Source organism: Labrus mixtus, chromosome 13 (genome assembly GCF_963584025.1).
Source record: "Labrus mixtus chromosome 13, fLabMix1.1, whole genome shotgun sequence".
Lineage (NCBI taxonomy): Eukaryota > Metazoa > Chordata > Actinopteri > Labriformes > Labridae > Labrus > Labrus mixtus.
Genome location: NC_083624.1, coordinates 15,343,991 through 15,371,351, shown reverse-complemented (window position 1 = coordinate 15,371,351; position 27,361 = coordinate 15,343,991). Strand labels below are relative to the sequence as shown.

At 40.4% G+C, this 27,361-nt stretch overlaps 1 protein-coding gene across 8 annotated transcripts in view; it reads right to left on the bottom strand.

The window, feature by feature from the left end:
- The window catches only part of LOC132987065 (poly(rC)-binding protein 3), a 67,294-nt gene extending 42,970 nt beyond the window's left edge, over positions 1-24,324 (bottom strand). For 2 of the 8 annotated variants that reach the window (XM_061053857.1, XM_061053858.1), the window contains exons 1-4: positions 24,001-24,318; positions 6,739-6,781; positions 515-567; positions 289-357 (exon numbers count right to left, since the gene is read on the bottom strand). The gene's annotated coding sequence lies outside the window, so the exon portion shown is untranslated. Of the gene's footprint in view, positions 1-288; positions 358-514; positions 568-6,738; positions 6,782-24,000 lie in introns of all 8 variants that reach the window. The other 6 variants (XM_061053861.1, XM_061053856.1, XM_061053855.1 and 3 more) reach the window with 5 other exon arrangements.
- Between the last annotated feature and the right edge of the window lie 3,037 nt (positions 24,325-27,361).

The window sequence follows — 27,361 nt, the reverse complement described above, 5'->3', positions numbered from 1 at the left end:
ACAGAATGATTGTTAAAAAAAAAAAAAAAACAGTAATTTGAATAATTATACTTTAGTGTGTTTGTAATGGCCATATGCTGCATTCAAATACTTTTCTGAATTGTCGTAAATTTGAATCCGCCTGTGGAAGTTTGTGCCTCAAACTTTCTTAAAATCTATACAATAGGCCATAGAAAGCCCCTGGGTATAAAAGTGCTCTTTCGGAAAGTGGGTTTTCTGACTTGAGGATAAACATTGGGCCTAATAACGCTTGTAATGACATAAATTCAATTTAATGAGACTACTTACTTGGCTGCACCTGGCCAGCAGAAGTGTAGAAGATCAACTTAATTATAGGAAGTAGAAATGTCAGCAGGTCTGTCAGAGAAAGGAAAAGGCAATTCTGAATATGTGAAAGCACAATAATGCACTCCTGTGCTGTTTAAAAAATATTTTGTGCGTTATCATGCAGCATGAAGTGAAAAAACATCAAGTGCTCCTTTTGGTGGAGGAGATACAATAATGGCTTTCTTACATTGTGCAGTTGAGTTGACCGACAAACTCCAGGGGAGGCGAAGAGACGAGTTCCTGTGAATGAGATAAATGTATTCATTTAGGATCTCCTATAACTTTCACATTTTTACTGAAACAGCTCCCTCATTCTCCATCCATGAGTAGTGTACCCAGCCACCCCCAGCTGTACGACACACACACACACACACACACACACACACACACACACACACACACACCCACACACACACACACACACACACACACACAAACACACACACCATGTAGAGTATATACAGTGGTTTGAATTCCTGTGAGCTGCTGAGCCGCTTTAGTAGGAGATGACTGCCCTCTGTTGGTGATTTACATGCCTCACAGGATTCAGCTGATTTTTTTTTTTTTTAACAGTGAAGGCCGGAGGTTAAGTATTTATGTATTGAGAGCAAGGGTTCAAATATTTCGGGGTGAAAATATATAAAGAAATGTAACAATAAGCTTCTATAATTGGTCACTGGAGATAACAGTGTATTACCGCACATTAACAAACTGTGAAAAGTAATGCTCAAGTAATAAATGAATAAATTAATGTAAATCCATGATTTCTGACTATATACACTGTCCTATCTCTGCGGTAAAGCCACACAAAAAAAAACATTTAAGTATTTTTTTATTAATCCCTAGTCCCTGAGGGGAAATTCGGTTTACACGCTGTTATTTTATAGGGACATCACACACACGCACAAACAGGACCTGTGGACATGCATCAGTGGAGAGATGAGGGGCTGCTACAAGCTGCTAAGAAGAGAGCGCATCAGAGCAGTTGGGGGTTCAGTGCCTTGAACCCCCAACCCCCTTGCCTTAATTAATTAATTAATGTGTAAATCAACAACAACAAATTGTAAATGTTTTACAGTTAGTGAATTATCATATTTTATCTTGCAAACCTGGCAACACACTCTACAGTTCTACCTTCTAGTTTGCTGGATTTCTGTCTTTTGATAAAATAATGATATATACATATATATATATAATATTTTGAAGTTGCATTTGTTGGTAAAGTAAAAATCTTTAAATAAATAATATCACATTAAGCTGTAGGAAGGTGGTTGGCCTTTGCATTGTTTCCTGACATTTTGGGGACAAAAAATATGTCCAGATTAATGAAACCATAAATAACATCTGCAAGATTATTATCGATAAAGTTACAGGCTAAATGACATGTAAGCGCTTTTCCTTTAGATTAATACATTAATGTATTCAGTTTTTAGGGTAATAAAGGCAATCATTTACTTATTTCCTGTCATGCAATTTGAGCTTTCTCTTCTTCAATTTGCTCCCAGGAGTACATAATGAAATAAATAAATCATTCAAATGTTTATTATCAGAATTGTTCTGAACAGGATTCAGGGATGTAAACAGAATTTCAAACATATCTTAACAGTCAGTCGATCTTCACACACTTTTAGACAAATGAGCAATGTGCTCAGTGATGCAGAATATTTAGTGTATTAGTAAAAACATGTTTGGTTCTAAAGGTAAAAAAAAGAGCAAAGGTAATCTAGGTCCAAACTACACTATATCCAGCCACACTCTACAGTATAAACGACATTATATCCAGCCACACTCTACAGTATAAACTACACTATATCCAGCCACACTCTACAGTATAAACTACATTATATCCAGCCACACTCTACAGTATAAACGACACTATATCCAGCCACACTCTACAGTATAAACTACACGATATCCAGCCACACTCTACAGTATAAACGACACTATATCCAGCCACACTCTACAGTATAAACTACACGATATCCAGCCACACTCTACAGTATAAACTACACTATATCCAGCCACACTCTACAGTATAAACTACACTATATCCAGCCACATTCTACAGTATGAAAGTATTTGAAGTTCCTTTTAGGATTAAGTGTAGGATTAAAATATGCAAATCTCTTCCAGCCTTTGATCGTTTTATCACACTTATAATAAACGTGTATCATACGTCATGAGCAATAGACAGAAAGAGAGCAAGAGAGAGTGCATGACCTCATATCATCTACACACACACACACACTAGCAGAGCCACTAATCTTATCCTCAGACTCTCAGAAGCGGGGTGGCGATCAGATCTTGCCTTTAGCTTCAGCGCTGAACTGAGGGTTGGGTTTGGGGGGGTTGGGGGGTGGTGGAGGTCCCCAGAGGTGAAACCGTATTAACATGCAGCATGAAAGTCAATGAAAAGACCCCAGTGTGCTCCAGCCCCCCAACACTATCAATGTTTAATAATATCTAAAAAGGCTAATACTCCTCCCCCCCTTCTGCTTTTATCCTCTCATTAAATATCCTCACACAATATCATCCCCTTCTTTGATTAGGGTGCTGACCCCGACCACTGAAGGACTCAACCCCACTCTCTCTCTCTCTCTCTCTCTCTCTCTCTCTCTCTCTCTCTCCTTCGCTCTCTCTCGCTCTCTCTCTCACTCTCTCTCTCTCTCTCTCTCTCTCTCTCGCTCTCTCTCGCTCTCTCTCGCTCTCTCCTTCGCTCTCTCTCTCGCTCTCTCTCTCTCGCTCTCTCCTTCGCTCTCTCTCTCGCTCTCTCTCTCACTCTCTCTCTCTCTCTCTCGCTCTCTCCTTCGCTCTCTCTCGCTCTCTCTCTCTCTCGCTCTCCCCTTCGCTCTCTCTCGCTCTCTCTCTCACTCTCTCTCTCTCTCTCTCTCTCTCTCGCTCTCTCCTTCGCTCTCTCTCGCTCTCTCTCTCTCACTCACTCTCTCTCTCGCTCTCTCTTTCGCTCTCTCTCTCTCTCTCTCTCTCTTGCACTAACACACAGACGCCCACACAAAGGGAGGACCATATATGATATATATATATATATATAAACATTAAATAGTTCTTGTAATTATTAACACGAGTGCTTTAAAAGCAAAACTATGTCTGTGGAAGTGGAAGGATTTTGAAGTGAATTGTAAATCACTGAAGCTTGTTTAGTTGTAACTACAGGTCAAGAGGTAGTTTCACCTTGTTTTTTATTCCATAGTTATAAAAACTAGTTTGTGGCTGCTCACTGAAGAACAATCGTCACTAAATCACGACCACATTACAGAATAACGTCCAAGAAAATGAGCTGAGATGAAGCATTAAAAAGGAGATCTTCTGTTTTTTTTGACTGCATAACCCCCTAATAAGAAATACTACTGTATCAGTAACATGGCATTAAGATGACTTTTGTATTTTGTCTGTGAACATTTCTGAGTCAGGGATCATCCTCTGTGATTGTGTCGATATTTTCTCTTTCTTCTTGTGTGTAATAATGAAAACACACCAAACTACAACACAATGACGCTGACTGTTAAAAATCACAGATGTACTCTCTCACACATGCAAACACAGCAAAATAACAACAAATGCACCAGTGAGTGTGCAGGCGCACGGCCTGTTCTCAAGGACACACACACACACACACACACACACACACACACACACACACACACACACACACACACACACACACACACACACACACACACACACACTAAGAGGAGAGTACGAGCATGCAGAAAGTCAGAGGAAATGCTTATGCCTCCAAACACACTCAGGAGGGGCTGCACAGCACTTAAGTGGTCACTTTCACACACAAAGGCCAATCACAGGAGCTTAGCTTGCCCCATCGAGCTTTTTAGCAAATGCTGCCGTGCGGAAATTGCTTGTTTAGTTAACCCTGTCTGCTTCTGACAGAAATGTACTTCCATCACTCAAGTGTGTGTTGTGGCAAACGCTCTGCTTTGAAGTCATTTAGAGGGAGACCACTCATTGTGTGTAAGATGACTCGGCCTTGTCATGTGTGAGGGGGGGATTAGTAACGCCACGTTTATTGGAGAGGGTGCATCAGCTCTCTTGACTGCTGCGTTTCAGGGATTTTTGCTTCAGAGGAGTTTTTTTTTTTTTTTTGGATACTGCACAAAACATAAAAACTTCAGCGTCAAGAAAACTCTACAACTATAAGCCATTACAATAAAAATGCAGTTTAAGTTATTTAGTAAATGTCCCCTGAGTTCATTATTCAGGCATGTCGTGTTTTATTTTCAACAAAGTTATAGTTTTGGTGTCTGTAATTTAAAGAGATTGAGCAGCCTTGTGAAAGTGATGTTATTTTAAAGATCCTTGAATGCACGTTTCTGCAAGTTGAGTTGGGCCCATCCAACGGTCCGCACAGCATTACACCACTTTAAACCATTTTGTAACTCTATTTCATGGTTCAGTTAGAATGGTTATTGATGGGGCGCTGATGGCCTGATGGTTGGGTCGCGCCCCACGGACGGAGGCTGTGGTCCTCCAAGTGGACGGCCCAAGTTCAGTCCAATCTGCGGCTCCTTTCCAGCATATCAAGCCCCACTCTGTGTCCTTTATTTCTTGCTCTGTCCACTGTCCTGCCAAACCCCAAAAATACAAAGGATTCCTATTGATGGGGTAATTTCTCCGATCTCCACATACTATTTCTTTCTCCCTGCAATAAAAAAAATGAATGTGCTCAAATTGAACCACCAAGATCAGTCAGCTAAGTAGGAACAGTAAAACATCATATGTTTTAATGTTTTCCAACATGAGCTGTGGTTTCTGAGCCTTCTAGCTTGTATTTGTTCCCTAAAATAGAATATCTGACCTGTGAAAGCTCCACTTTAATTATAAAACATCAGCTTCAGTAAATACATGGAGCATACAGTACAATGCCCTCTGTCTTTCTCCCTGATCAATACTGCTATCACCTACTCAAAAGTGATGAACGTACTTGAATTCTTCCAATTTATTGACATGTGGTAGATTTCATTTTATCACATCAGGTGAGAGAAAAAGTACCATCATGCTTTGCAGTTGCTTTCAGTTCCTATACTGTATTGTTTATATGTGTAGTATTTTCAATCACTCAGTGGCATGAAGCTTCTCGTAAATTATGATCTTTAACATTTCTGAATTCGGGCTATGCTCTATTTTGAAAAGTGAGCGAGTAGTCATTGCAAACAGTCGGGGATTACTGAAAGCTGAAAGTGTGTGTGTGTGTGTGTGTGTGTGTGTGTGTGTGTGTGTGTGTGTGCAAAACTGAACAGAGGAGTGTTTGGATATCAGCTGTTACAAATCATCAGCCACTCATTGTTTTGGATTTATATTGAAAGTGACCACGAAGCCCCCTGGTTCTCCCATCCTGACCACGACTGCTCCCTTGGTTACAGGGTGCTGCTCTGCTGCACACACACACACACACACACACACACACACACACACACACACACACACACACACACACACACACACACACACACACACACACACACACACACACACACGTCTGTGTGGATGGATGGCCTTGTTTGCATACTTCATTTTATAGATATCCCTTCTTTGACCCCTCTGCATTGTGTGTGTATTATGTGCCCTGTGTGGTGCGTGCACGTGTGCAAGGCCACCTTTTTGGTGGGTGTGTATTGCACGCCTGCATGAGTTGCAGGGAAGGGGCAAAAAGCAATCGACGAGGCTTCAACTGCAGATGGAATTGCCAGTTGTATATCTTGACGCTGGACATATTTATGCCCAGAGAGGCTCTCCTTTCTGCCTGCTCATCACAGTGAATGTCGAGTGTGTGTGTGTGTGTGTGTGTGTGTGTGTGTGTGTGTGTGTGTGTGTGTGTGTGTGTGTGTGTTTGTGTGTGTGTGTGTGTGTGTGTGTGTGTGTGTGTGCGTGCAGGGTGTGCTGGTGCTGTGTGTGCATGCAGGTTGAAAAGACAAGGCCATGTGAGCCTTTTCTCTTTGCATGTGGTGTCATGTTTTGGCTTATTACCAGTGTTTGTAGATATACTGTGCAAATACCTTTGAAAGAAGTAACTATAAGACAAAATATAACATTTAAACTGCTTTCTTGCCATACACACTATAAGTATTTTTTATACCAAAGCATGGCCCACACAATATTTAAAATCTAAATCAACAGCTTGTCTTCAGTACAATGTGCCTTTCCACCTTATCTTTTTTTAACTCTAATTAAGATATTTTAGAAAAAAACGTACATAAAATTATGTCACAGACGAACACAGAGGACAAACACAACTCTTCAAATGAATCACATCTTATTACTCATTCTATTCAAGAAGTTACTTAACATTCAAACAGACTTTGTGGTGATGCACCATAGTGACCGATAATTTACTTTCTTCATCCCATTTTCTGTTAATTTGTCACAAAAGTGACTTACCTTTTCCAGAGAAGATCCAGTGAAGTCGGTCTTGTCGTGAAAACTGCAAAATAAAGACAAAAAAAATACATTTGTATTATTTTATAATTTCATTTTTATAGTATGCTTTAATGCTTCAGTTCCATACAATTAAAGAATAAAAAACATAATTTTAACACATCATGAAATTATGTTATTATATAAGAAAGGCAAAACTGAAGACCACAACAAAACAAAATCACTTTTAAAACAGCTTTTTTGCTAAAAACAACCAAGCTTATACAAGAGTGACAACAGGAATGATGAAAGCTGTGAGTGATCAATAAAAGCCTGTTTGTGTGTTTTTTAAGATCACAAAGATTTTTGAAGACTGTTTCCTTGACAAACAGAAATCCACCTCGAGTGCTTAACCTCGACTGTAGTACAAACAAAGGGTCCTAACATGAGGATCTTATATTGTAAAAAGGTTCATATGTCATATGATCAAATGTCACAAGTCTTATAAAAAGTCAGCATTGTAGGTCGGGAATAATCTTCTACTGGTTTTATAAGTTAAGAAGACAGTTTTACACTTACAGGTAGTGTGTGCAGGCGTGCACAGGAATAAAGTGATGTCATGTTTGTCATAGTGTTGATGCTCAATATGCAAATAAGACTTGAATGTTTACTGAATGAATAAGAAGAAGAGGAGAGATGAATATATGATCAAACTGAAGCCTGTCAGGATCTTTTTATGGGCCGTCAGATCAATCCTGTTTCACTGTTTATTCACATCAGGTTATCCTTTGTGACGTCTGTGTGAGTGAGCAGTGAGGCACAGAGCTCTGCATACAAATCAAAAACATTCTCATCAAGTGTTAGACATTATTTTGTATTATTCTGACATGCTGACACATCTGGGATATGTTTTATCTCATCAGGTTTAAAGACAATTGCGCCTGTTTTTTTTGCAGTTTGATTGTTTTTCAGTCTGCCTCTAAAATTGTAAAGAACGATGATTAAATATATTCGGCTTTAGACTTCATCATCCCACCTTTCAGCTTCACGTGTCTGCTTAACCCTGATTTGTAATGTGGGTGCAGTATCCCCCTCCAACAGTTGGGGGTCACCAGCAGCTTACTGATTTCGGCACAGAGGATTTTGTGTGATCAGCTGTGACAAGCAACTCCTTCAATAAATAAAGTTCCACAACCAATTTATTCCAAGATCGACATCCTATCACGGCCCGCTAAATCAATTTTATGAGCATTTCTCAGATTTACAGTCTCCAGTCTGTTTCTAACTGCATGATATGTAACCTGCAAGCATCTTTCTCATTTTGGGAAGACATTTTTTAAGGGGAATTTGTTTTTGTTTTTTTATGGTGTTGTGGCGTTCATTCATCTCCTAAATTCTCTGTCTCATTCATACAAGAAATGCATTGATGTTTCTCGTCACACCGAAGAACAATTTAATATGAATCATGCAAGAATTTTTTTTTTTTTGTAGACTAAGGCACACATTTATGTAGTTCATGAAAATTATCTAATTACAGATGAACTTATTCCTCATTGTAATATGAGAAACATAACGTACTGCCTGCAGAAGTGGATATGAGCCTCATTAATCCTGCAGACGTCTTCAGAATGAACAGGAAATGACTTCATCGCTCTACTAATGTGCAACACAGGATTCACATCTCGCTTTCATATATTTATTTCATTTAAGGAAAGTACAGTTCTATAATGTGCTTTATTAAGCCGTCTACACTTCTCTATAAATACACAGTCAGCCAAATGAGTTTCATGCATCGTGAGACATGCCGCCGTCTGTGCACACAAACTGCACAGCTGCCTTTCCCCTTAGTCGGACAATTTTTCTGCAGATGAAAAGTGCCAGTTTTAATAAATCTGATAAATTACCAGAAGTAAACTGTTGACCAGTCAATTTTCCTGACGGGCTGTATTACCTGATTTTCCCTCTTTTGGGAAGACATACTGCAAATGGAGCCTGATTGCTCCCCAAGGTGCAGAGTTAGATTTAATGATGTTGAACTAACTCCGCTCCCTTCTGCCTCTACTGACTTTGCCCACGTGAGGACAGTGGGTTGCATTGTTTTATTTCCCTTTTCCTTTTCTGTTACTCTAACATGTGTAAGCACAAAAGAGCTATTGTTCGAGAGCAGTCTTAACCACAGGGCTATGATTACAGAGTCCAACACGAGCTGGGCTAACAGTTAGGGAATGATCTTTATGGCTTACAATCCCTGAAAAAGCAGCTTTCTTGTATTCCCTCATCATGGTTGGATGCATTAAGCATCATTATGTCCTGAAAAGACGAGGGGAATCTCCTTAATGTCATGTTTTTTAGAAACCATGATAAACAGCCCCATGACTTGTGAAGTTGAATTGATCCAAAAGTCTGTTAAGCTCGGTTGGAGTTGGCACCACATGTGCTGAGACTGTAGTCCTCACTGCAACAACCCGGGGTTCCCTGCGCTTCTCTGTCTGCATGAAATCATCACTCTCTCCTCCCTGCATGTCCTGTCTGTCTCTCTTAAGCACAATCAAGTAAAGACAAAATAGCCAAAAAAAAAAAAAATAGAACCTAACCACTACCCTTCCCCAGTCCAAACCCACTGGGATGTATCAGCTGGTAGAAAAGATTTGATGACAATCATAGAAGCACAATTTAGCAACTGAACATAACAATACAAAAGTTTTTTGATAAGTCTGATTTTTAAATAGGCTGTCATCAGAGTTATGAACATGGATTGATTGTGATGGGGCTTGTCATGGACCTCTAGTGGACAAACTGTAAAAATATCTTCGGCATATATTTGAAGCATTTTTCTCCTTCTTAAAGCTGTCTTTGACTTGTTTTGTTTTTTTAGATGTTGCTCACCAAAACATAGTTGAGCCTTGCGGTCTAATAATATGCATAATGTAGTTAATTACCCAAACACATTTGCTAATAACATTTTAAAATCCTGCAGTGTGTACAGGTGGACCAGGATTTTTTAGTTTGTGGTCTGCTTCCTCTGTGTCTTTATTGGTGCTATGGGACATTTTTTAATCAATTACTAGGAACAGCACAAAGGATGGGAATTGCACTACTTCACATAAATACATTGCTCCTTTGTGTTACTATGGATCAGAAACTCCACAGGGTCTCTTCAACACTTACATTTACACAGGTATTAGAGCTGTTTTCATCAATAGGCCTCGATTCGTATATATACTGCAGGTATGGCTGTCTCTTTTGTGTGTGTTACAGTAAGTCAAATCTTGCACAACTGTGTCCTCAATTTAAGACAGTCTGATATTTGAGGACACATTAAACCACTTTAACTGTAAAATACTTGAAGTTCCCCATTCAGGATCTTATTATTTGATTGTTGGCCCAAAAATGCAAAGCAGTAGAGTTATCCAAGAATAGAGGCACAGCCCCCGAAATTGTCTTGAAGCCCCCCTGTGGCTTTCTGACCCTGCGGTGGAGAACCTAATAGCTCAATGTTAGATAAAAGATGATAAAAGATTGTTTGATCTAACAACATTAATGAGGTCAGTGGCTAAGAAGACCTTTCAACAGCACTGCATGGTGCTCTGATGTAAATGTAATGAATGGAAATACACATCAAAGGTAAATCCCCCAAACCTGCATGCTTTGTAGCCCCATTTAAACTGTTCAGATTCAGAAATATGCTTCTATATACCACTTAGTTGTAAGAGCCAATCATGAATGATGTATAGGCTTATAATGTATGGTGAAAGTGTGTGTGATTTATCTTGTGTGTGTGTGTGTGTGTGTGTGTGTGTGTCAGGGGAGGCCTAACATCTTGCATTAAGCAGCGTTTGACGTCTTCACACCTTCAGCACAGAGCCTTTCCTTAACACGACGACACTGAAACTCTTTGATGTTTCAGAGTCTTTACCCATAATCCCCACAGAGGAGGGAAAAAAATGAAGAACCTCCCACATTTTGCTGCATTTTTGTCTATTCTCTGCACACGACTATATGTTTATGACATGCAGAGTATAGAGACACTTGCACAATGCTTTTTGTAACAGCCATGCATTTTTGTGTACATTTCAAATGGTTCCCTTTCTCCCTGCGGAAAGGAGTTACAAGATTTGCACACGACAACAGCAACAAGCTCATGGGTGGTGAAAGATTGTGGGGGGTTATCATGATGTCACGTGGCCCTCCCTCTCACAGAGCGACAAAAGCGAATTAGCCGATGGATCAAGTTCTATCAAATCTGTGTGTGCAGATCACACCACGCTGGTTAAATAATCTGCTTCCCCTTTAGATTGTCCCTGCAGGGAAAACAGACTGTGCCTCTGCTCTGGAAAATCTTTGCAACATGTCAAAAAAAAAAAACATGAAAACATTTTGCAGCTATTGGCGTCTAATAAGCATCGGAAAATCTATTAACAGAAGTTGCAGCTTTTACATTTTTCTTTTGACCTTTTATTGAACAACATCTTTCCAGTTGTACCAATTGTTGTTTCCATTGATCAGGGCTGATCTCAACAGATGGTGTATCTCAGATAGACCCCAAAATGTCATCAGGTGACGAAACATCACAGAGAAGGAGATAAGAAGACAAGGAAAGGGCGTGCACGCATAGAAGCAAAGTCTCAAAGGCAGGAGAGCAGGTCTGGTATGTGAGCAGTTGCACTGACACAGTTTCAGTATTCCATTAAATGAATAATAGAGGAAGAAGGATGGGTTAAGAGCATTTCCCTTTTCCTAATGTGAAAAGAAACATCGACAGGGGGGAAAAAGGGAGTGTCCAGCGAGGCTCAGCTGTAAGGTGAGGAATCTTTGACAGTTTAAAGTTAATGCACACTTTTTGCATTGTTTTGGTGCACCAGGCTTCTAAATGTTACTCTTATAGTACATGATGGAATTCTTAAGTGGGTCCCCTGCGGGGGTCTCTGAAATTTTTAGTGATTAATGAATTAGGTTGTACATATGGGGAGGTGGAAAAGTGCAGTGAGGGCTAATGGGATTTTAAGCTCTCCATTTTCAGACCTGCCCCATTTCATTACGGCTGCTCTCTCACGTCAAACCCACAACCTAAGACTCTGAGCACCACCAGCGGCAGCGACCCGGGGAAGTGTTTTCTCAAGCTCCTGAAGCGCTCGCCTCCTTTTCTACATCTGCTTAAGCACACCCGGCTGAGTTCTCGCTGACTTAGCAGCCTCTCCTGCAGATGCTTCGGGAACGGCACAATAATAATAAAAAAAAATAAAAAAAAGTACAAAAATAAAAAAATAAAGACGACATTCAGGAAAAAGTGTGTCAGGGAAACAGGAAGCACAGCTGTACCTTCTCTCTCCTCGAAGATAGGAGGGCAGAATAAGAAATAAGATGCAGATGAGAGAGACTAAACATGGAGGAATATAAAAAGATGGACTTATAAGTTCACATCATGGTCAACAGCCTACCGACCTTACAGAGAAAAATAAATAGGGAAATTTAAATCTATATCTTAATTTAGTTAGCTGCTGCATTCCTGCTATAGCCCTCTTGCTGCAGGTGCTTAAATACATTTTCATATGACTTGAATTTTTGTCTTAAACACTCCTCAGTAATCATATTGCATTGATGGTTTTATATCTAATCCAAGTGAAGTGAATTGTAAAGTCTGTTGGTTCTCTTTTAGTTGTACTCCTGCCATGACACTACGTTATAATGCGTCCAAAAAACCGCGTCCCTGGGTGGATGTGGCTCCCTCTCTCTTCACCCACGTGTTGGCAGGGTTAATGGTTGATGAAGGAGGGGTTTGCTCGGAAGAAAAAAACCCATGTACGAAACATGTTTGAGCCACTGAGCGAAACATAAACAAGCTGAAGGAAGCGTTGTCCAGTCCATATGAACACATACTGTAGCTGAGAAAAAACAAATCAAGAGGGAGTTTGACTACACTCTCTTTAGGAAGTCATTACTGTAACCACATAGGGTTTATTGGATTTTTGCAGTGTTAAGATTCAGAATGTCCCATATTATAATTTAAATTTAACATGGATTAGAACACTACAAAATCAGGACAATGAATTGGGTGTCTTCTACTATTTTCATTTAAGCCATACTGCGCCTTTTCCTCGTTGAAAAACACATATTTTCAAACACCACAGTGGCTGCATGTTTGAGAAATATTTGAGCATTTCAAACAAAAGCTTCATTTTAAAGATGCTGGTTTTAGCTCAGCAGTTACAGCATGCGTCCCATGTGCAGAGGTCCTGCGGCCAGTCCTGGTTCGAATCCGACCCTTGACTTTTGCTGCGTGCTTCCCCCACACTCTCCTCCTACTGCAGTATCTTCACTCTGAGCTGTCCTATCAGGAAAGGCATTACCCAAAAATAATAACCATAATAATAATAACAAAATGATTAAAAAAAACAAAAAAAACAAAAAAAAAAACAGATTTCCCAAACTCCGGCAGAAGAGGGGGATTTTTCTGCACTCTTCCATTGTACATGAACATAATGTCAGCTGAATCTCTAGGTAAGCTTCTGCTGTGTCTGTTCCTCCCTCAGCCTCCAGCTGGGACCAATCTGTCGGTCAGGTGTGGCTCAGTGGTGGCAGTCAAGGCCTCACCAACCAGCTGAGAGCGCCCTGAGCCCGGCTTACAACACGGTGTAACACCTGAACAGATACAGCCTATATTGCCTTTGTGGCATTTCTCTGTCACGTCTTGACATTTAACTGGAATGACAAACGTTCTTGAAAAGCTGAGTTAACAGGAGCAGCCTTTATCATTGCTGTAAATGAATATGGGCAGTAGAGTGGAAACTGTAATGCTAACACACAGAGCTGAACAGGAACAGACTGGACATGCTGAAAACATACTTTAATGGTCCCTAAACACAAAACACATGATCTAAGTTTTGCTGTAATGACAAAACAGCACAATGCTTTGACCTCCTTCTGGAGGACATCAGACAACCACTAATGCATTAAACCCCACTGGTGGGACTCTCCCTGTGGTCTGCAGAGTAGGACAACACACAGCCGGGTTATTGCTAACCAGCGTCATACAAGAAGTTGCGAGCGAGGACCCTGCACTGTGTGGATTATGTCTAAATAAAGCTGCAGCAGTGTATGAATCACTGTGTCACTGATCCCCTCTGCTTCCCAGACAACAGGTTTGCCTTCTGCAAGCTGTCACTGGCTTTCCACTCTTTCAAATGAAGAATAAAAGAGAGAGCGAGAGAAATGGAGCCTGTGTGAGGGAGGGAGGGGAGTTGACGTTCATCACTCGAGTGCCGTGGCTTAGCCTAAGAGGCTTGAATAATCAGTATGTTAAGCTGTCAGGGTGTGCGCTCGCACCTACCACGCGCTTACCAACTCCTGGGTGCTTTTTAATCAAGCAAAAACGCTGAGAGGCAGCGGCGAGTGCCAAGAGCCCGAGCTAAGAGATGAGCTTTAGAATATCTGTTACACTTTCTCCTGACATCACCAGACGTGAATTTTCACTGTAAGCTGCAGACATGTCTGTTTTTTTTTTTTTCCGTCTTTGAAGAGGACACAGTGAATTTTCTGCAGGCTTTTACTTAATGTGAATCATCACATTCAGAGTAACTGCTGCATAGTTCTACAAATAGATTCCTTTTACTGTGAATGAAGCTGTAATCTACATTGTTTTGGTGAAATACAGCCTACTGTGCATTTTTCATGACCCACTGCACTACATTTGAGACCCGTCTGTCAGCAGCAGCTGCCAGCACTGCTGAACTGTCACAGAGTCTGATTTTGATTATGAACATTGATTTATAACATGTCAGCTTTTTTCCGGCATTGGTGTGGCAATGTTTTTGGCTTTTTATGTTTCTCCATTGACAGATTATTACCTGACTCACCCAAAGACAACAGATTAGTAACAAGTACTATTTATTGCTTTCAGAGGATGATTTAAAAGGTCCCACTGATGTTGCTTTCTTGAGCAAAGTTCATTGATAAGCTAATCTTTCATTAAGAGTAATTTGAAAAGTGAAGTGACAGCTGATTGTTGGCATTTAAATTTGTCTGATGTGCCAAAATCTGGTTGGTGTATACCATGGAAATCAGCTGTCACAGATACACATACATTTTCATCACGTGTCCTTTGTACATCTTAATCTATGCCATCTTCACCTGGACCAGTATCTTGCCCAAAAAGTCATTTTATTGGTATTGCTAATATCATTTTTTCGCTCTATGCAGATGTGGGCGGTAAACCAGTATCAATGTATTACGCTCTGACACTACATGGATTTTTTGGTTATAGTGCACACATGAGGCAACATCGATTGCTCAACCTACCTGCCATAATGGTAGGTAAATAAAAGCAGTGTTTAATAGTGATTAGTGACAGACAACAACCCCGATCATCTGCAAGTTTCACTCTGACACTTAGAGCAGAGTCAGCGGTCTCACACACTCATTGATCAAACGGCTCCGCCTCCTCCTCGTATCAGAGCGGGTATCAGTGCTTACAAAACACCACTCAGGTAAAATAGTTTAATCCTAAATTTAAGTGGGTTAGCTCACTTGCAGCATGTGTATGGACTGTAACATAGGCTACTGTAAGTGCTGGAATGGCTTTACGCTGTGTCACTTGTGCCCAGCACAGTACGGATTTGTATCTCTACTACAACGAATCTATCTGTTGAACGTGTGTCTCGACTGATGTCTCGCTTGTCCTTGGTCCATGGTGATAAAAAAGCAGACTGTGGCTGTGAGTCGTGCTCAAAAGAGCGGCTGTAAATACTGTTAAGCAGTACGGAGTTTTTGAAAATCTCCTCTTGAAGCGTGGCTAAAGGTAGACTGATTTGATGAGACAGAATAAGAGAAAGAAAACTTAAGATTTTCTTACCCTACTTTCCCTACTTTGTGTCCTGCATCTTGACACTAGTTTGTACAGGTCTACAGCTTCATGTAGATTTGGGTGGGGGGAATGAGTGTTTCAGATCAGTGAATCAAGGCCCATGAAGATAATTTGGAGTGAGAAATGCAAACAAACAACTCATCCTTTTAATCAAAGAAGCAAAACATCAAGGGCTAAAAACACCTTACATACTTTCTTATATACATATTCTGTATTAGAGGTAGCTGCATCAAGTAAACTTTGTTGTAAGCAAAAGTTTTGAGAAAGCTGTGGGAATATAATGCTTCATCGTAGTAACATCTCTAATATCTGAGGTCCTAGATCCTCCTGGTATTCTTTCTAATGACGAGTCGAACTAGGTTTGCTCAAGTGCAACTTTCTCATTGGACGAATAGGTTTCAAGAGGCGAGGAAGTAGTCACCCTATGTAACTTCTGGTTTTTGTTTTGTTTTTGATCATGCTGTGTCCGGGGGTTCAAGTCTGTCTTCATGGAGGTGCTTGTTTGATGCCTCTCAAAGTTTCAGTTTCAGTAGTCCCCGTCTGTCCTAACTACAATCTGACAACATTTCTGAGCGGTTTGTCTGACAGTTTGAGACGAACCAACACTCCCAAAGATTCAGCTGAAAGGTTGACTTATTGGTCAACTGTGTAGAGTCAAGAAGGAGCTAATGAGCCAACTTCTCTACATCTTACTTTTCCGTCTTAACCAACTCTTTCTTTTTCTTTTAAAAAGCAATCCAGTGCAAGAGTGTGTCTAAAAACAGGTGCCATGCAATGTAAATTTGATATATCCACCCTCTCCATGAAGGCTACCTTTGTTGTCCTATTCAGCCCATACATATACTGTATTAAGATACTGATTGGGTTGATTCACTTTTAAAACTAGATTATGAGGAACTCAGTTGTTGACTCAGGCTCAAAACACTCCCATTCATAATTCAGCTCAGATTATAAAAGCAATGCTTCGAGAAAAGTGGTAATTAGAGGATAAATGATTAATTACTTACAGTATTAATAATGAAACACCAGCATGATACTATAGAGGTCAAACATGCAGAGATATGAAGCATATGTGGGGGTTTTAAGTGTTATTTTGCCTGCAGGATGGTGACACAGATTTGCCAAAAAATAGTTGCCGACAGGACTGAATCTCTGCAGAGAGGGGTTGGAGTGGTCCAACATTTTGAGTCTGCAGGTGGGTGCAGGATTTAAAAAAAAAAAAACAGTCCAGCTCAGACCTTTAAATAATTAATTACATCACATGTTGCAGACTTAGCCAAAGTGTGCATATGCCTTTTCATCATAAAACTGGATCAACATCGACTGTGAACAACAATGACTGGTTTCCAGTTCCACTGTCGAATCAAAGTGTTTTTTGATTGATTTAATTAATTAATATTTGGAAAATTGGATGACAAATGAATGATCCCTCAGATAATATACAACCTATAGCTCTGCAACTTTTGCTTTAGCTTGTGTTTTTCAATTCACAACATACATACAAGCAAACAGCAATCTTAGCACAATGTCATTGCCACATATGAACAGTGAAGAAGCAATAAACGCCTGCAGACTAAAGACTATAGCTGTTTTTTTTTTTGTCTCTTTTTGATCAATTTCAGCAGGATAATGCAAAACATGAAACTGACAAGTCTAATAATCCATAACTACTTGAGCACTACGCTGCATTTAAAATATGTCAAACTTCTATCTGATTCTTGTGACTTACATTTGAACCGCCTCTCTTGGTCTCCAGAATGGTTTCTGCTGTTGCACATTTCCTGTTCTGTTAACCCAGAAAGGAAATACTCTGCACAAAAGTCGAGTGGTCATGAATAGAAAAAGATTAGGAAGATTAGGCAATCATTTGGACTTGTTGCTGAACTTTTCACCTCTCTACCTCACTATCCTCACTATCACAATGTGGAAAAAGATCCAATATGTTAATGCTTCAACAGTTCCATAAATGAGAACATTTGAACTCTAATCTCATAAAAAGCAGCCACACCACCAGTCTAATTCTTCCACAAACACCCTTCCATGGGTATGTGCATGCTTCTTTTATCACTAGAGCTCTCTTAACTCGGAGCCAACAATAACGTTTTCTTGTCACTTCACCACACAGCTGGTTCTCTAACCCCCCCTGTATTAGCGGGTATAAAAATAGCACTAACACAGGGGGCAGAGGGGCTGCCTATTTATGACCACACTGCACCACCCAGAGTGATGCTAGGAAAGCAGCAGGGAATGTTAAAGCTCTGTTGCTGCTCCACCTTTCCCTTCTTAACCAGCCTCTCTCTACTTCCCCCCTCTATCCTCTGCTGATTGATCCCATAACCCTCAGCGAGCTTGAATTACATCAGCCAGTGGCTTTGCATAAGAGACAAAAAGGCCCTCAGGTTTCACATATCATAATTCTCCCCAATAGCTTCAGATTTCAAAAGGTGCTGTGTTCAATTCCAGCCTCGGGCGATGCCTCAAATCCCACACAACCCCTATATTCTGTTCTGAATTATGACTCAGAATAGATTGTTTTTTAAGTTTAAAGCCCAGAACAGTGACGGAGAAATGCTCACCAATCGAGTGAGAGTGAATAAGGGAGTGTTAGAATAGTTTTCTGTGTCAGCAGCTGTGATTACATGCACACTTTCTTATTAGGCATAATGAAGATTTGACATGCGATATGTCTATGATCTTGCATGGCCTGGCAAATCAAATTGGAAATGCTATGTCACATGTGCAAAAGCAATGAATACATTATGCATTTTTGTATTCACAATATATAATTTTCCGCAGCAACTAGTCAATGGCATTTACAGTAGTTTTACTATTTGAGTACTCTCTTTACTTTGTGAACGATACTTGATTCCTTGCAAATTACGTATTTTTTGATTGGTTAAAAACATGTTGCATGTGGACCTCCTGGATCCAGCCTGCTATGTTTTCTGCTGTGTGCATCTCATCAGTTCTGTGAGTCTGTAAGACAGCAGTCCTCAAATCCCAGTTCTGAATGAAACAAGTGATTTGTTGTTCTTAGCTCTGTGTTCACACTGATGATGAGGCTGCGCTTCGTCTGTCATGTTTTGCTCAGAGCTTCAAACATGTTTCACACATGTTCTTTTTTTTCCACACGAGCCCCAACTTTCCAAACGTGAGCCCTGCCGCCACGTGGGGGAAGAAAGATAAGTTCGCCTCAGGGCCGCTGTAAGTAAAAGCAAAATGGTGGAGTTTTGTAGCAAGAGAACAATTCAAAGAGAACTACTGACATTTTGTCTTGGACCATTGGCACACACAACCAGCAGCCCTGAAACTTCAAGTAGATTAAAACTGCATCAGCACTAGAGCTCGGTAGCAAGTAGGGCAGCACCAGAAGAAGAAAGCATAGCCAAGTAATTTATTCAACAAACATTTAGAGTAACATGTGTTGCCAACAATATACTATATATATGTCCCTACTAAGATCATACGAGCAGCTGCGCTTGACATATGTAAAGTCAAAGAGGATAAATTAATTACGATCAAGTCAGCTAACTTTAGCACTGACCTCTGTCTGCTTAGCTGTTTTTCTCTGCTACAGGTGCTACAGACAATAAGGCTAACTATGTGTACATACATGATGGCTGCCTCCAATTCCCTTGTCACATATACTTTGCACTTGCAAATGAATGAAACGTGAACAGTGTAGAGGCTGAGGGGATGTGACAGAATCAACACAGCAGCAAAGACAACAAGCTGCTAGACCTGCATTTATATTTGTTCAGTTTATTATACATGTCTGATTAGAATATTTAGACATTATGAAACACTACAAAAGAGGCATTTGGAAGGACCTTTTCAGTTTTCAATAACTGCTGTAACTACGACATCTACGGACGCTTCCTGCTGAAAGTCGTCGGATAACAGGGTCACTCATTAAAGCGAAACACCAGGACCATGACACCCTTCATGAGTATCAACATGTCTGATGTTTACGTCCTGCACATCAGGTAGTTGTATATGAGTATATGTCTGGCCTATTGGTGCAATTAGAAACTGATTTGCAGTTTGTATTTCTGAAATGTGTAGACGATGTAGTGATATCATTTCTAGAATATCTAAAGTTTTTTTTTTCTTGCCTACTGGAACAAAGTCTGCATATTGGCGTTTATCGGAAAGCTTGCACCCCAATAGCACTATATGTAAGAAAGGTCCGTATGAGCAGATCAATAACTCTGGCTCCAGTAACAGTTTGTCAAAAATAGCTGGCATCGAGCTGCAATAGTAAAATAGAGTCACGTCAAAAAGGTCACAGTGATGGCAGATCTGGTCAGGGTTGTTTTAAGAGATTTCATAAACTGGTTTGCCAAGTCAAGAAAAAATAAAGATGACAGACTAATGTAATGTTAGATTGATTTAAGATGATTACATTTCCTAAAAGCTATAGAGACCTATACGTTATAGCTGCTATGTGACTGATGACATGATTTATTGGAGGAGCCCGGGATGAAGGGATCCTGTGACCCTGAACAGAGGGGGGGGGGGGGGTCTTATTGAGGGTCTGAATTCAGCCTTGACCGCAGGCACTGAACCCTTCATAATTTATTTTTTCTTTACACAAGCTTAGCAGCCTTTACATGATGTGCCTCTAGTCAGGTGGTCAACATAATCAAACAGCAAAATCACATTCATGTGTTACAAACCAGACTGACCAATGAAGAGGGGAATAATGACTGCATCACAATAAACCTGCACGCTGGGCAGCTTGTTAAAAACATTCAACTACAGAGTCCATAAGCAGGAGATGAGATGTCATCAGAAGGTATTTGATATTAAATTCACAAAGTACACTTAAAGGACATTTTAGATGAACTGAATCTGAGAACTGATCCTGCTCCTGGTACAAAACAAAATGAAGATTAGATCTGATAAAATGTTCTAATAAAATATATAAATAATTCAGACACATAAGTGTGTGAGTCATCGGCAAACTTGAACTTGCAAATGAAACTTTTTAAGTCCAAAAAAAAAGTTAAATGGATTTACTTTCAACTTTTAATGTCATTTTCAGAAGCTGTGTTCATAATGAATCAAAACAACGACAACAAGCATCATTAACCTTATTAATCTCTACAAAAAAAATCTGAATTAATAATATAACCCTGTTATGTGTTTACTAAAAAAAAACAAGTCATAGAGTTCTGTTTTGTTCTGCGGTGATACTTAGAAAAACATTTGGGGCTACAAGTGGCTGAAGATAATTTATGACCACATTTGGGTCGTAATGATGTTTCCTTCTGACTCATTCTGCGGCACCATTGTCTCTAGCTTTAATCCTGTAATAATTTAATAATTTAGTTTTATTAAATGTGACAAATGAGTACAATAAATGTATTCCAAATGTTTGATTTAGTTCCAACATGAAACTTAAAGTTCCTCTTTTAAGAAGATAAGAGACCAGAGCGGGTGCTAGACCAGCGATCATTTCTCTCCAGCCTTATGTCTGCATCCGTTCTTTCCCTCCATGTCTCTGTGTGAGCTGCTAAGACGGCAGCCAGTCAGTGTCCATGGCCTTCTTCACTCTGAGCCAGTCCCTACCCCGACAACTCGGTGTGCCCCGAGCCAGGCCAGCGGGAGATCCGGAACGGCTCGAAGGGGCCAAAGCACAAAGGGGCCAGCTGCTTGCAGAGCGTTGGCTTTACATGGAAGGAAGCCTGGCTGAATGTACTGGATGCATGTGATCCATCTTTTTTTACAGTGCGGTTGTTCCAAATGGAAATTTAGCGGCAGAGACAGGAAGGCATTGCAAATGAATTCAGAGCAATAAAATGTATGTTACTAAGAATTCATTTTTTAAGTGACTGTGGGAGAAAGTAGCCCATTCATAACTGATGAATCGTAAGTCATCTTCAGATTTTACACCTCTTTTCTCAATGAAGTATGAATAAAACAAAAGCCCGTCCGCTCACATTTCACATACTGCCACTTCAATGCTTCACTTGTCTTCCTTACTCAGATGACATCACACCTCCACAACACCTTAGCGCACCTAAACTGATGCGTGTGTCAACGTGATGACAAAGTATAAAACTGCTCTGACATGGCGAGCCACACTCATTGTCTGCATTAACTGCGCACAGCTCAACTTAAGCTCACAGCAGCGGTGGCTTATGAAGGCGTGTGCGTGCACGAGCAGGAGTGTGCAACCACGTCGCAGAGGCTCATAAATATCTCATAGTACAAGGGATTTTACGTATGCATTCTTAAGAGAGCTTACCCTGAAAGAGTTGATGTGCTGTAAGTGCATTAAATATGTCTGCTGCATGGGAGCAGCTCGGCCCGAAAAAGTCTGTGCATGGAGAGCTAATTCAGGTTTTTACCCCCGTACTTCTTTAGCTCCATCACTGTGTTTTAGATGTGTCAGCCTGTGACCTAACCTTTGTGCATTATGATTATTACAGAAGATATGTTGCGACTTCAACGTGCTACAAACCTGATTGATTTCATGATTTTCTGAATATGCTTGAAAAAATAGCAGACAACTTTCCCTCTTTGACGATACATCATCCTGTCATTCATCCAAATGTAAAACTTAATTCAGAAAATGCACAAGACTGCTTGATGCAAGTCAGCCTGCCAAGTATGCTGGTATTGATCACACACATTTTTCAACATCACTTATGTTTTTGTTTAATGAGAAACGCAACTTTGCATCCAGCGTTGACTGTTTTTTTTTTTTTTTGGTCTCCTATCGCAGGCTCTCTGTGATGATGCATGTTATTTGTAGTCTGGGTTAAATATGAGCAGGGTGAGCTGTTTTGATTTTGGATTTAATCCAGCTGAGCATCTGAGAGGAGCAGGCGCAGACGCACACTTAACATGTCCCTTCAGGAAGTAGAGACAGCCAATTTACATTTCCTTAATAAACCAAACAACCTGACACCTGAATGATTCAATATGCGAATGCTGCCAAAAACATCATAAATCCGCCTTTCAATGACATGTTTATGTTTAAAAAACATCATAAATATGCAAAATGACAAGGCTGTTTGGAATTACATTTTGAAGTGTCAAAGGATGTCATTCTGTCCCTAAGTTATTCCTCACAGATTCTCAAGGCGGTCCTTTTGGGAAGCCTCCATTCCCATGAGGCTTTGCGTCACAGATGTGCGTTTTCTTTTTTTTTTTCTAAATTAGAAAGTCATTGTTGGAGAAAGAAAGGTCAAATTAACTGATAGAGAAGCTTGAAAGTCACAGCCAGGAAAACTTAATAACGTTGTAAACATGCAAATTAAGATGACTACGATGAGGAAGGAAACTTGACGTGTGATTGGAGGAGAATTAACTTTTGTTGGAATTATCTGAAGAATTAAAAAAAAACAGAACATGCTTATAGCTTTGCAGGTTTTAATTTGGAGTTGTTTAAAAGATTATACGATATTATATATCAGATTGAAAAAAACACCTGCATTAAGACAATTGCCTCTTAAGAACTCTTCAAAGAATCAGAACAGCATGATTAGCAGATCAGCAGAAGCATTTCCTCAGTTGTTGATGTTGTAAGGTCCAATTTTCAGAAATGATAGAGTGGCTTTAAAAACTCCTGTCTGCCAGTATTGATGTCTAAAGCACTTTAGCAGTATCTCTGTCTCCCTCACAAACACATACACACACTCCACTTCCCCTTCCTGGTAAAGTACAGGATGTGCGGATGGAGAACTAAGCAGTTTTTCTTTCTCCTCGGCTGTTGCCAGGAATGCTTTATGGGCCATGTTAATATTGGAGTTCTCCTCCTGGAACGATTGCTTGATTCAATCAAGCGACTCACTGCCTTGTAAAGTCATTACACTTTGTGCAATGTCATGCGTTCTGGAGCCAGTGGACGGTTCGCTGTTCTGTCCCGGCATTAGGAAAGTAGCCTAGCGATAGCACGTGTGTTTGGTACGTCAGCGTCTATAAATAGCCATTACCAACTAACATAAACACTCTAAAAGAAATCAATTAGAGATGCTTTTTTTTTCCACGACCAAAACACAGCATGTTGTCCTTGTCAACTTGTGCTCCAAGCACAACTGAAAACAAAAGATTTGACTCACTTTCTAACTGAATTTGCACGTTGAAAGCCGGAGGGTATGCAAAAGACACGAGGAGATGAAGATGAAAAGATTGCGGGGACCGAGAGGGAGGGAGGGAGGGAGGAAGTTGTTATCGGAGCAGAATATCAGAGGAAGAAGGAAAACTAGAGTGACCTCACTGATATCATCTCCTGCAACTGTGTCACTTTTCCGAGAGGGACAGAAGTGCCCCAGGGGAAACTTGAAATATACATGCATGGAGGACGGAGAGGCCGGAGACAAGTGAGTGTTAGAAAACAAAACAAGAGACGAAGAGGAGAGGAGAGGACAGAGTAGGAAGTACTTTTTAAAGCCTGAAAGAAGTCCGGGTCTTACCTGCTCAGAGGTGGGACGGAGAAGTGAGGAGAGTCAAAGGGTCCCGGGGTGGTCTGGGTGGTGGTAGGGGGTCTCGGTCTTGGCTTGAAGCAGGGCTGGAGGGTGGTCCAGGAGAGGGGAAGAAGGATGGAGTGACAGGGAGCAGGGAGACGGGGAGGCTAAAGGGGGGAGAAGAAACGCTGCTGGTCTCTCCCTCCCTTACTCTCTCTCTCTTTATCTCTTTTCTCCCTCCAACATACACACTCACACACACACGCACAGGCTCGGAGGCAGACACCAAAACCCCGAGTCACTCAGATAATAGGCAGAGAAAGAGTCTTTACATTTACACGCTCTGCCACAGGGGGAGGATGGGGAGGAGATCTCCTCCCACTCTCCTCTGGGCGACCAATGGGAGGCGGCTCAGGGGTGTCCAGGCAGCCAATGGAAGCGGAGGCAGCCGGTGCCTTGCCCCAGCCAATAAGTGCAATAGCTCATATCCAGTTGGAATAATTACAATATGGAAGGAGTCATGAAAAGCTTCCCCCCTTTTGAAGGACAGAGTGAGCGTTCTCTGCAGCCAGACTGTGTGATTTAGAGCTGCTACAGACATTAGAGTGATTAGATTGTGGGCCACTTAACCCGGCACTGTATCCCTGCACGCTGCACGCTGCCCCTGCAGACCTGCCAGAAACAGGAGAAGAAGAGGCTTCAGCCAGGAGTCACTCATGAACACATGGTGACACATGGAGCATTTGCAGTAATGCTGAAACGAAAGATTATTTTCATTATCGACTAATCGGTTAATCTTTTAGTCTCGGAAATGTCTAAGAGTCATTCAGAGATTCCAAAATAACGTCTTCAAATAGTTTCCTTTGCCCAAAACAGAACGACTCTTCAGTTTCTGGATCAGTGTTTAGTCTTAATAATATATCAGAGTGTGGGGTCTTTCACCTGCTCTTTACTGAAGTGTCTAGAAATTGTTATTAATTGGCGAGTACATATAAAGATTGATTGATTAATTGCTGTTATTCAAGGTAATAACAAATACTCGCATATGGAAAGCTGTAACCAGGAGACATTTCACATTTCTGCTTAAATAATTCTTAAAGACTTAGTGGATTATCACAGAAGTTGAGGTTTAATTTTCTTTCAGTCAAGTCATCAAGTCATTGATTAATCATTGAAGCTCTAATTTGCAGGCTCTCTCTCACAAACAAATCATTGATGTCCTTTTCCTCTTACAGTACTCCAACGTACAGCCAGGCCAGAAAGAACAATTAGTGTCTTCATTGATTACTCTGTTGGTTAATTTACGGCTGAAATATTTTTGCAGGAGCTCAAATTTGAGACTTCCATTTGTATGACATACAAATACCCAAATAATCTCCCTCGCCTGTTATTGATGGCAAGTAGAAATATTGAATACTAGAAGCCATGTCACCTTGTTGTATCATTTCAAAACCAGCAAATATTTGAAAATTCTGTGTAGAGAACTTGGTGATGAAGATGTAATGTATTCATATAGATTACTTATCTTCCCAGATTCATACATAAAATCAATCTGACTCTGCAACATAAAAGATCTTTATTAAAAAACTCAGCTACAGCAGTGTTTATTATTTTCTTTCTTGATTAATCTGCCTATTATCTTTTGAATTAATAAATCTCTTAGCCTAAAAAATGTCATACCTAATCATACCTGAGAGCAAAGTGACACCTTCAATTTGATTTTCTTCTCCAACCCAAAAACATCTTAACACTTCTAAATGACTTTTAAATGACAAGAACACACCCACACACACACACACACACACAAAGATCTCTCATTAACAACACTGTTTTCAGAATACGATTAAGGTATGACATTTCAGCAGGCCTTCATGTTGACTAAAAATACACACAACATAGCCACATGTCGAATGTCAGATCTCCATTCTGCTCAGTCGATGACTCTGACTCGCTCCCAGCTTGATATATGATCAATGGTGATCGGTCAGTTTGAGGAATGAAACGCACATCCCCATCTCACTCCTCATTTGAAACATAGGAAGTAAGGGAGACACCAGTTATAATGTTTAAAAAAGTGTAAAGGAGTTTTTCTTACCTCGTTCCTTTTTTTTTGTGCGTCAGCAAACAGCTTGGCGACTTGCTGAAAGGTAGATTTTTTTTTTTTCTTCGAGGGATGGAGGGAATTCTCAGGGGCCACCAGCTGTGGAGGATGCAGGGTTTTTCTACTCTGCTGTGAAACTCTTTTTGTGTTCACAAGAGCCGACAAAAAGCAGGCGTTACTGTAGCCCTGATAAAAAATGATCCACATCCACATCGTTTTTTTAAAGTTATATTTTTGGGCCGTTTGACTTTGTTGGATAGGACAGCTGAAGAGAGACAGGAAATGCTGGGACGAGAGAGTTGGGGGGATGTCTTGCAGCAAAGGGTCGAAGTCGGATTCTAACAAACGTAGCCTCTGTACATGGGGCAAGCTTTATAACCGCTAGGCTAACCATCAACCCATTTTTAAATCATTGTGTCTGGTGGTCAGCTTGAGTCTATCCCAGCATGCATTGGACTAGAGTTCAGGAGTATCTGCTGGACGAGTCAGCAGTCAGTCACAGAGTTCAAGATTAAATCACAGTCACACTCAAAACTGTGGACACCCGAGTGTTTACTGTTCTTCATGTACATGTGTTTGTAATGTGAGAGGAAACACTCAGCAGTGAGACAGTGGGTTGATGTGAATAGAATTCATAGCCCTTCATTTCACATACAGACATATAATAGGCACCGTTGTTGGCTACATGTTTCTGTAAAATGGACATCTTTTTGGCAATCGAAGACAGTTCTCAGTTACAGGAATGTTACAGAAATAACCACAGTGTAAATGTGAGCTGGTCCTGAAAGGGAAACATGAAACAGCTGATTTCCTGTTTGCTCATATTTCAGTGTGGAAATGTAACGCTGCTTTTTGTGTGCTTTTTTTTTTTTTTTTTTAGGAATGGAGACTACGACTTTTTAAATTAGCCTCATTACAGTGCTCTGTATGTGTATGTTTAGGGATGTATGTAATGTATAAGGTTTATATTCATTGTCAGGTTCTCTGCCAAACATTTTCAGCATTTATTGTTCGGTCTATTAGATAAACTAAAAGTAAAAAAAAAACCCTGACATGCAGTCGCATCAAACAGATGCCATTTTGCAGTTATGATATTATTATTGATTATGATATTTTGGTCTTCGATGATGGTCACTTTATGCTTACACTGTAATGCAGACACCTGCCACTAGGGGCCTCAAGGGGCTTGCTCTCCCCACTCTATAACCTGGATGTAAACGAGCACATTTTCTTGTCTTTCTTTTCTCTAGTAAAGGAAATTTACTTTTT